Source organism: Glycine max, chromosome 10, assembly GCF_000004515.6.
Source record: "Glycine max cultivar Williams 82 chromosome 10, Glycine_max_v4.0, whole genome shotgun sequence".
Classification (NCBI taxonomy): Eukaryota; Viridiplantae; Streptophyta; class Magnoliopsida; order Fabales; family Fabaceae; genus Glycine; species Glycine max.
The window spans coordinates 8,370,581-8,381,209 of NC_038246.2; the positions used below are offsets into that span (position 1 = coordinate 8,370,581).

Below are 10,629 nucleotides of genomic sequence, written 5' to 3' on the forward strand. Positions count from 1 at the left end.
TAGACAGTTTAACTCTATTTCTCAATCTGAACGTTAGCTTTGATCAGGAAACATTACGGAGTTTATAGAAATTGCTAATAAATGTACCACGTACGATATATAGTAGAGAAAGAACTCGTTAGGTAGTGCTTTTGCTTCAACGGCATCCTGTCATTTATGACATAGAGAGTTCCATGTGGGTAACTTGTGAAGTTTCTTTTTTTGCAAATGATTATTAATGTTTTGAGTAAAAGTGAAAAGAAAAGGTGAAGTTAAGTGGACCAAAGCTGATGAAAAGAAACGCATTTCTTGTGAAATATTGAGCTTCATGTGACCTTGATGTGGTTTTGTACAGACAAATATGTGTTGAGTTTGTGTGACTTTTTGTTTGGGTTGTCTCTAACTCTCTACAATTAAAAAAAACAAAAATAAAGGATAAATGATATTTTAGTTTTTGAATGTGTAAGTCTTTGAAAATTTAGTTTTGAAAGATAAAAAAAATTATTTAACCCCTAAATATGTAAAAATTAATTATATTTTCTTGTAATCAAATTGGTCATTAAATTTTATAACTTAATATTAGATTAATTTTTGAATGTGACAAATGGTCTCATAATACTTAATAACAATACTTAACTGTTGTTTGCATATTCAGTCACAAAAAATAGTCATTTATCAAAAAAAAAAAAAAATTCAAAGCAACACATACACGGGTAGTTGATCCATTTGGAGGTTATCCACCATTCGATTAGGTACACATAGGTTCATAAAAAGTTACATGGTGAGGAAGATCATAGCCGTTGATTTTGAATTGGGCAGTCATTATCAAATGATGGGTACAAATCCAGCGCAGAATTTTGGCGTGGTCCTTGCTGAACTCTGTACACCTGCAAGAAGCAGCATTATCATGGTCTTGAGCCAGGAAAAAGAAACCGAGCATATGAAATTATTAATACGTACGTACATATGCATATCTATATATCATATTCTTGTGTTGAAAAACATTGTCTTCATATGGTACTCACGTATGTCAAACTTGGAATATAAAGGTTACAAGAATCTATTATTTACCTGCCTGCAAAATCCAGCAAGAGTACAAAAAATTGCACATTCAGCTTTGTAAATGCCAAAAAGATTGTTCAGATTGAAATTGGAGCTACATGTTTGAAATTTTCATGTTCTTATTACGAAACTTTTTAAAAATAATTGTGGTTTTTTTTTTATTTCTGGTGGAATTTGGTGGAACAATTATCTCTGTATAGCACCTAATAGCACAAAGGACATTACATCTTTGTCACTCACTTTCGAGTTAATTTCAAGCAGACTAGGGTTTTTAGAAAAAACAATAGTCAGCAAACTGTAGAAGGGTGGAGAGAATATGTCACCACCGAGAGTCCATTCAATGTATGGTCCCTAAAAAATTGATAGTAACAATGAAATGTTCTTTTCCTCAAATCCCACAATTCCTAAGGTATGTTTAAATTTGATTATTTTGAAAGGAATGAATTATTTTTTAAACAACGTTTTAATGAAAATAAATACAAAGTTAAATTATTATTTTTTCTTTATCTTATTTTTTTTGTTCGACTACTTGATCTTTTAGTTTTGATTTCTTCAATTAGATCTTTTATATATTTTTTTTGTTTAATTAGGTTTTCTAATTTTTAAAGTAGTTCCAATCAGATCCTTACCATCAATTTCAACAAAGGACGTTAAGTGTGTAATGTACGTGACTTGTTGACATGTTATTTTCCTTTTTTTTACAAATGGACACAGACTCAATGTTATTAGTCAAAATTTATATTAAAAAACTAATTGAGCCTATTTTAAAAATTAAAAAAAATTAATTGGACTAGAAAAACAAGAAGATCAAATCGAATAAAAATAAATAAATTTAACCTAAATATAAATCATTTTAAATACAAAATTTGCTATTTTAAACACGAATATTTTTTTCCATCCACCTCGAAATGAAAAAAATAAAAATAGTAGCGTTACTAGGATTCAGAAAGAAAAAAATGGTATTTGAACAACAAATTGTACAAAAAAAGAAAAAGTGAAGCCAGAGAGAGACGGTGAAATATAATTAATGATATGATTGAGAGAGAAAAAATAATATTATATAAATTGTTACATGAATTATTGTATAGATAACACCTTTCCTTCCGAAATATCGGTTCAAGTCAACCCCTTATTTGCAACCCTAGCTATTTTTCTTTTTCTGAAATCAATAGTTGTTTTTTTTTTGTATTAATCCTCAACCTATGTTCTAAAGGTACACATAAACAAAATTTATAGTTAAGTGAAGTGGATTTAGTGTTAGGCCTGATAATAATTAATGATAGTTAGCTTGCCGTGACCTATTTAAAAGATTCCTTCCGCTGTTTGAATTCAGTGAAATATCACTTCAATTTTCATATAAGTGTGTATTGATGATTGATTTGGGAACGTTATAATTTTTTTAAGCACATGCACTTGAATTTCCAAGCGTTAAAGATTGAAAAAATGAAAAGAAGGTGGCCAATACGAAATATAAACTCACTTATATATATATATATATATATATATATATATATATATATATATATATATATATATATATATATATATATACCTTAATCACATAAGCTATAAACAAATCTTGATATGCTTTTGATTCAGAGCTGACCTCTAAACTCTTGGGTGGGTTTGGTTTGTGTCGTGACCAATACGAAATTTTGATATAATTATTTATATGGATTTGAATTAGGTTTCATCAATTTCTAATAGGAGTAATATATATATATATATATTTATAAGTGAGTTAATTTAATTAGTCAACATAATATATAAAATTTAATATCATCAATAATTAAATTAAAATTGAAAAATTTTAAAGTATAGTTTAAGAAGTATAAGTCAATTATCTGTATCTCTAATTATGTGTATATAGTTAACTTTTCATGACACAACTAGATGGAAGATGGAAGGATCCAATTGAAAAAAAAAAAATCAAGGATCCAGTTAACATAAAAAATTTAAAGACTTAATTAAAAATTTGGTAAAAGTATAAAAATGTGCAAAATCATTAAACCTATTTGAATTGACAAAATTACAAGTGTTTTGTTAGGAAAAGATTTATTGTTTTGAATTATGCTTGTATCAACTTCATACATATATAGGCATTTGGGACAAATTACCCTTGCTAATCACCTTTGACATTTGCTTGTCCTAAATAAGAAAGGTATTGGTACAGAATAACAGAGTAGTTATCATGAGAAATCAAGGAATTAACGGAAATCAAATTAACATAAAAAAGGTAAATACATGACTTCATTAAGAGTAAAATTTGTCCTCTGTCTAGAGTGACAATACACGAACCTATTACTTGGATTCTAGAATTATTAGGCAAAGTGACAAATTTGTTTTATAAGGATGCGTAAGAAGTGAATTGCGATAAAGAGTGACACATATGTATTGTAGCACCTGAATCAATGATCCAAGTAGCAGATTTGAAACTAAAATTCAATTGAAGAATAGAAGAGCTTATACCATGTTTGATTAATTGATTTGTGAAGTGCCAATAGTAGTGCTGTGTTGAGCACTATGATTTTGTAGGAATGATATTAATTAGTTGTTGACATTGATGTCAACTCATAGGCATGCCACCGATATCGATGCTCTAAACAAGTTTTTTACCTACTTGATTTATCTCGATTCTCGTGTGACCTAGGGATATCCATATAGTTTGAAGCATTTATCCTTGGCATGGCCAAGGTAGCCAAATGAGCACAAAATGGCCTATTTATCAAGGTTCTTGCTTTTAATTTATAGCTTGATTTTTTTAACGACATAAGCCAATTATTGTTATTTTATATTATTAACCGTACCCTACACTTCACATTACTTTTGCCCTTGTAAAAGTAATGAAAAACTTGATTTATAGAAGGAATAGAATCCACTGGTAATATTTCACCTCTAATTCAACTATAAATTTCATGTAACCCGACCCATTAAGAATATTAAAAACATTCCTGATTCATGTGATCAATTGGTTGTATATATACCACCACAAGTGCATGTGTGATCTGAGCAGGTCTGTATTCTGTAAGTTCTTTCCCAAAAGACATAATTTTGGCGAAGTATTGGCTTATTGGTAAAGTTCCCTTGAGAAAAAAAGAAAGGAGTTATCATTTTCACCTGAAAAGTGAGGTCCGTTTTTGTTTTTTTATATAAAATCACTTGTAAGAGTAATTCCCAATAGTGTTCGTTGCGGAAGAATAAATCACTCTATTTGTGATTACTTTGGAGATTGAGTTTAAGAATTAAAAAAACACCACACACTATTAAAAAATCCATTTTTTACGACGCACATTCTAAAACGATTGTATTGAACCGTCTTAAAATGTATGGCGGTGACATTCCTATGATTAATGCTAAGAGGACGACAACGTTTTTGGTGCACCATCTTTATAGGTAGAGACAGAATGGAAATTTGGTAAATTGCTTGTTATATTCAAAGGCGGTTTAGTCCATAGGACCGTCGTTGTTAGGGCAGTTCATATACTCACGTGTGCGGGTTCTTCACTTACCTTGCGTCCGATATTAAGCCCTAACCTATCGACATCGTCGTCTTCGTCAGTCGCACTCCCGTGCCGGCCCACCGTTGTGCCCTGACCCTACTGTGGTCCCACCGCTGTCACCACCCATCTCAACCCTAAGGTTTGTTGTGCCGTCAACATTATTTCATAGTAATTTATTTGTTTTGATTTTCCCTTCTGCACTTGGTTGCATTTTATCTGGGATTAATTTCTACACAATGTTGTCATAATTCGTATGCAGATGAACTTTATCAGCTTCATGGAAGAAGGTCAGTGCTAATATGTCACGGTTCATCATCACCAAGTACTTTGTTAAGAGTAAATATCTTTGCATGTTAAGCCCATGATTATCATTGTGTAAAGACTTGTGTTCTGGAACTTCATGATTGATTCATTTCCAACAAAGTTTTCTATTGAATACCACAAATTTGACGAGGTTGAATGTTTGTACTTGTGCTAGAAACCACAGAACTTCTCAGAGGACGAATCAATCTTCTTGATTTGTGAAGATCTATAGCTACATTGCTGCCAACATAATTTTGGGGACCCACAAAGGAGATCATTTTTCCAAGAACTCTAGAGGTAACAATATTATCTTTATTTTAACTCAATATATAATACTCATGAATGTCATTACCTTGTTTTCATTTCTTTAAATTGGGTAATAATTTGACAATTTGTTTATTTCCAGTTTATGTTTCCACACATAATATATGTACTGCTTTATATGAAGATAGACCACTACTTGTGTGTTAATTAAATTAGATTTAGGGAAAGACTATTGCAAATGACAGACTGTGTAATAATTTTAAATGTTGAAATTTAATTGGGTGCCTTTTATCAGTATCATATTATGTAAGGACAATGTTGAAAGTTGGAACATTGAGACATGCACCTAGGCCAAAACTTTAGTCTTCAATGCTGGCATGCCTCACAGAAAGTGGAATCGACCCACAGATTCAGATCCCCTTTTGATCCTCTAAAAAAATAGCCTAATTTCAAACAAATTGCCAAATTGAAGACCTTCTTATTGTCCCTTTTGGTGGAAATTAAAGTTGGTCTAGCTACAATACCTTTTTGAACATATGTTCTAGGAGGAATCTATGGTGTGACTATTTTTTGACACTTGGTGCGCTAGTTCCATTTGAATGTGTTTTGTTTTGTTTATTTTAGAGAATAATACTAGTTCATTATGTTTTTTTTTGCCCAGAGGGAAAATGGTTCAAATTTTTTATAGCTTTTGTTAATAATGTGAATTTCTTCAAGATCCCTTTCTCTTTTTGCTTGTTTGGTGTAATTGTTAGAATAACTTAATTGGATGCCACAACATCTGGCTCTTCTATAACTGTGAAACCTTGTTAGACAAGAACAAGGATAGAAACAACATTTAAAAGATTACACCCAAGTCAGTCTAGTCTAAAGAAGTAAAAATCCAATATTATTTCAATTTTTTTCTTTTAATTTCAATGCAAGGAAGAATGAATTTAATCACAAAAGGAAATATGGATAATTCAATTAAAATGATAACATTCAATCTGGAAAAAAAATAATGAATAAATCATTGAGTCAAGCTATGTTTCCAGCCCCAGCAAACATGGCAGCCTTCCAAAAGAAAATCACTTTCTATTTACTAGTTTACACACGGTTATGTACAAGTGTACTATTACAATGATTGTTTTGGATCAACATGGTTTATTGATTTTGCAATATAATTATGTGATTCATTAATTTACCTATCTTCCACCAACTTCAATGTTGTCTCAACCAGTGAGTGAATTGTTAGATTGTGCCGGTTCAGTCCCATGGTGGCAGAGAAAACATTAAAGCTTTGAAGCTCTAAAGTGGTCTATAAGACACCTTCCAGCACCTCCTCTATTCCCAAATCCTTGAAAGTATGAATGTTTTCTTATCTTTCTTTCATCATCCAAATTGCCAGCTCTATCACAAACCTCCTTATCCTCGAGACCTTAGTTGGAGGATATCAGTGTTTCTTGAGAATATCACTTAATTTATTTGGCAGTTCATCTTCAGTGATCCTAGATTCTTCAAATATAATACTTGATTCATAGGAAGTCATGAATGTGAAAACACTTGCCGCTAGTCCAATCATCACTTCTTGGAGCTTGTTTTCTTGTGACATGATTGCTTGAAGCACCTGTAGGGTTGTGCGATGGTTAAAAATTGAGTTTAAAGCATACAACAAAAACATACTACATAAATCCACATGTTACTAGCCTAAAACTAAGACAAGTTGATAACACTTACTGTGGGTGCTGCAGCTATAACCCCCCTTAACTGTTTCAAGGCTTCTGATCCACTGTAGGTACATAAATTTGTTAGAATTCTACCATCATTGACACGAAGCAGTGGAACTTTCAATGCGTCTATCAGCCTTTCCAAAACTTTCAACTTCAAAATCCTATGATAGTTGTTCTTGCTCTCCAATGCCAGCATTGCTAGGGCCTCCCCAGCAACAGTGGTTACATCTTTCTGATTTTCAGCAATGCAATCTTTAAAAAATATGTTGAACAATTCTTTAAGTACTCCACCTATGCCTCCAATCCTTTCTATTGCCTCCTATTCCAATGCCAGACTGGTTAATTTTTTGTAACTAGGGGTGTTTCTCTCCAATAATGTCAATATCTCTGATGTTGCTTATTGTGAAAACTATCTCTGAAATCTCCCTTCAAAGATGTTGCCCATAGCTCCTGTTGTGGTAGCCAACATCTTCATGGGCTGTAGAGATCTCTTGACTCTCAGAATTTTACATGGTGAAACATTCTCATTCTTCAACAACCTCTCTTCAGAATGTGTAAAGTCTATGATCTTTGGGAGCAGGCCTATTGTGTTTCCAATCTATCCACAGTTGTCGTCATGATGGGCAAGTTTCTTCAGGATGAGGAGTCCCAAATGGTTAAATGTCAAGTAGCCATAATTGGGATGATCAAATATGAGTTTGTTTTCTCCAATTTCATCAATTGCATGTATGCAATTCCTGTTAGCTTTAGGAGAAGAGATGATATCCATTCCATAGCGCCTGGTATCCCAGCTATGCGGAGAGAATTCTGCTTCTTGGCAGGTAGTGCTGATAAAATCTTTGCAACCAAAAATTGAGTATTGCTACCAAGTCATTTGATAAACTAATTGACTTATTTAAACTATATATTTGCCCAGCCATTACAATACAGGTCATGGATTTAGGAATTCCTTAACATTTGTGGCAAATTCTAAGACGATATTAAGGACAGAGTTTGATCTGTAACTAGAGACTTTCTATAGAAGCAAGCTTCATGATGATGATTCAAGTTGATTCAAGTAGTTTTGATGATGACAAAGATGATGACAAAAAGCCCAAAGAATGATTTCAAGATTGAGTCAACAAGTTCAAGATCAAGATTAATTTCAAGTTTCATGAGAAGAAATCAAGAGAAGTTTGATTTCAAGATTCAAGAGAAGATGAATTCAAGATTCAAGAGAAGAAATCAAGAAGACTTCACAAGGGAAGTATTGAAAAGATTTTTCAAAAAACAAACATAGCACAATTTTGTTTTTCAAAAGAATTTTTCTCAAAATTTTCTAAGTTACCAGAGTTTTTACTCTCTGGTAATCGATTACCAGTGGCAAAGTTTGATTTCAAAAGCTTTTAACTGAATTTGCAACGTTCCAATTGTTTTTTAAATGGTGTAATCGATTACAATATATTGGTAATCGATTACTAGTGTATCTGAACGTTGAAATTCAAATTCAATTGTGAAGAGTCACATTTTTTCATAAAATGTTTTGTGTAATCGATTACATAGTTTGGGTAATCGATTATCAGTGACAAGTTTTGAATAAAAATCAAGAGATGTAACTCTTCCAATGGTTTTCTCAAGATTTTCTCAAGGTTATAACTCTTCCAATGGTTTTCTTGACCAGACATGAAGAGTCTATAAAAGCAAGACCTTGACTTGCATTTTATGTACTTTATATAAATTTTTACACAACTTTTTGAACATCTTCTTGAACTTCTTCTTCTTTTTCTTTTGCCAAAAGCTTTCTAAGTTTTCTGGTTTCCAAACCTTGTTCTTTCACAGAAAAAAAAAGTGTGTTATTCATCTTTTTCATTCTCTTCTCCCTTTGCGAAAAAGAATTCGACAAGGACTAACCACCTGAATTCTTTTTGTGTCTCTCTTCTCCCTTTTCCAAAAGAACAAAGGACTAACCGCCTGAATTATTTTGTGTCTCCCTTCTCCCTTTTCAAAGAATTCAAAACGACACAGTCTGAGAATTCTTTTGATTCTTCCCTTTCCCTTAAACAAAAGATTTCAAAGTACTAACCGCCTGAGATATCTTTTGTTTCCCCTTCACAAAGTTTCAAAGGACTAACTGCCTGAGAACTTTGTCTTAACACATTGGAGGGTACATCCTTTGTGGTACAAGTAGAGGATACATCTACTTGGGTTGTTGTAAATGAGAACAAAAGAGGGTACATCTCTTGTGGATCAGTTCAAGTGGAGGGTACATCCACTTGGTTGTTCAAAGAGAACAAGGGAGGGTACATCCCTTGTGGATCTTTGCTTGTAAAGGCTTTTACAAGGTTGAAAAGAAATCTTAAGGACCGCAGGTCACTTAGGGACTGGATGTAGGCATGGGTTGTTGCCGAACCAATATAAAATTCTTGTGTTTGTCTTCTTCTTCCCTACACTCTTTAATTTCCGCTGTGCACTTTAATTATCGCTTTTACTTTGGGTTAAGTTTCTATTTTTGTTCTTTACTTTCTTAACATTATAGTAAAAGCCTAATTGAATTTAGAAACATTAAGAAGGATAGATTTTTAATTAGTAAAGGTTCATTAATAATTAATTCAACCCCCCATTTCTTAATTATTCTGAGGCCACTTGATCCAACACTTTCCAGTACAATTCCTATAGTAATTATAAATGACTAATGATGTAAAAAAAATGTATGATTATTTGTTTATTTCACAAATAAAGAAAAAGGTATAATCAAACCAGAACACATTTTTCTTCTCTTCCTCAAAATCTCTAATCTAGCTTTCATAAAAAAAAGTAATTGAGACTTATTACAATATGTAGGTGTAGAAAAGGTAGAAGATGGCAGGAAAATACAACAAATAGTTTGCATACCTGAGCCCTTAGTTTCCTAATTGTGGATTCTTGAGCAGTCTGTTTTTTGGAAAGCTCTTCACAAGAGATGAGAGATAGTCTAATAAAGGCCTCCATAATCTCCAATAATTAAACCAGTACCATGCTTCAATGGATAAACTTTATAATTACAATAGATAAGCCCTTCAGATTAAATTATTAATTTTGTATCCATCAAAGCCTGGATGATACAAATTTAGGTTTCATTTCAGAATACACTACCTTCTGCCATAACTTGATTCATTATTTCATCCTTTTCTTTTAAGAGAGCAGCTGCATCACTTTTTTTATTCTACTCTCGATGGAGTGTATTCCTTTCCTTAGTGAGAGCATAAGCCTGCAATTAAACACCAAAAACACATAAAATCCCATAACAGTTATAGCTCAGTATTAAGAGAAAAGAGAAATTTGATCTTCATCCTTAAAAGAAAGACACACTCACCATCCTATATGGCATATGTGTCAGCTATGCACTTATATGACAAGAATCATAAGAACATCTGAAATGCAAACTACGCATGCAAAGGAAAACATGTGAATCTTGATAGTACTTCTATCATTTGTGCCCTAGGTTAGATTCAATACTGAAATAGTCTGCTAGAAATTCATTGTATAGACTAAACACACTATACACAATTTTTGGTTTATGCATCTTAGTTAAATTACTGATAATTAAGCACAAAAAAAAAATGAGATTTACGAAAAGTGATACCTTTCTCTCAAGAGTTGCAACTCTCTGATAGTATTCCTCTCACAAAGACTCAACTTCTGCCTCATTGGATTTTCTCTGTTCCATAATTATCAGCAATGAAATAAATGGGATGCAAGAGCAAACAAAAAAAAATGAGAAATAGAAGTAGGGAACAATAGCACATGTTAATTAGCTTACAAAAACACCAAAGAATTTTCATAAAAAGATGTAC

General features: G+C 32.2%; 1 pseudogene; it reads right to left on the minus strand.

The window, feature by feature from the left end:
* Window positions 1–770: 770 nt before the first annotated feature.
* LOC100807159 (uncharacterized) lies at window positions 771–9,784 on the minus strand (annotated as a pseudogene).
* Window positions 9,785–10,629: the final 845 nt, after the last annotated feature.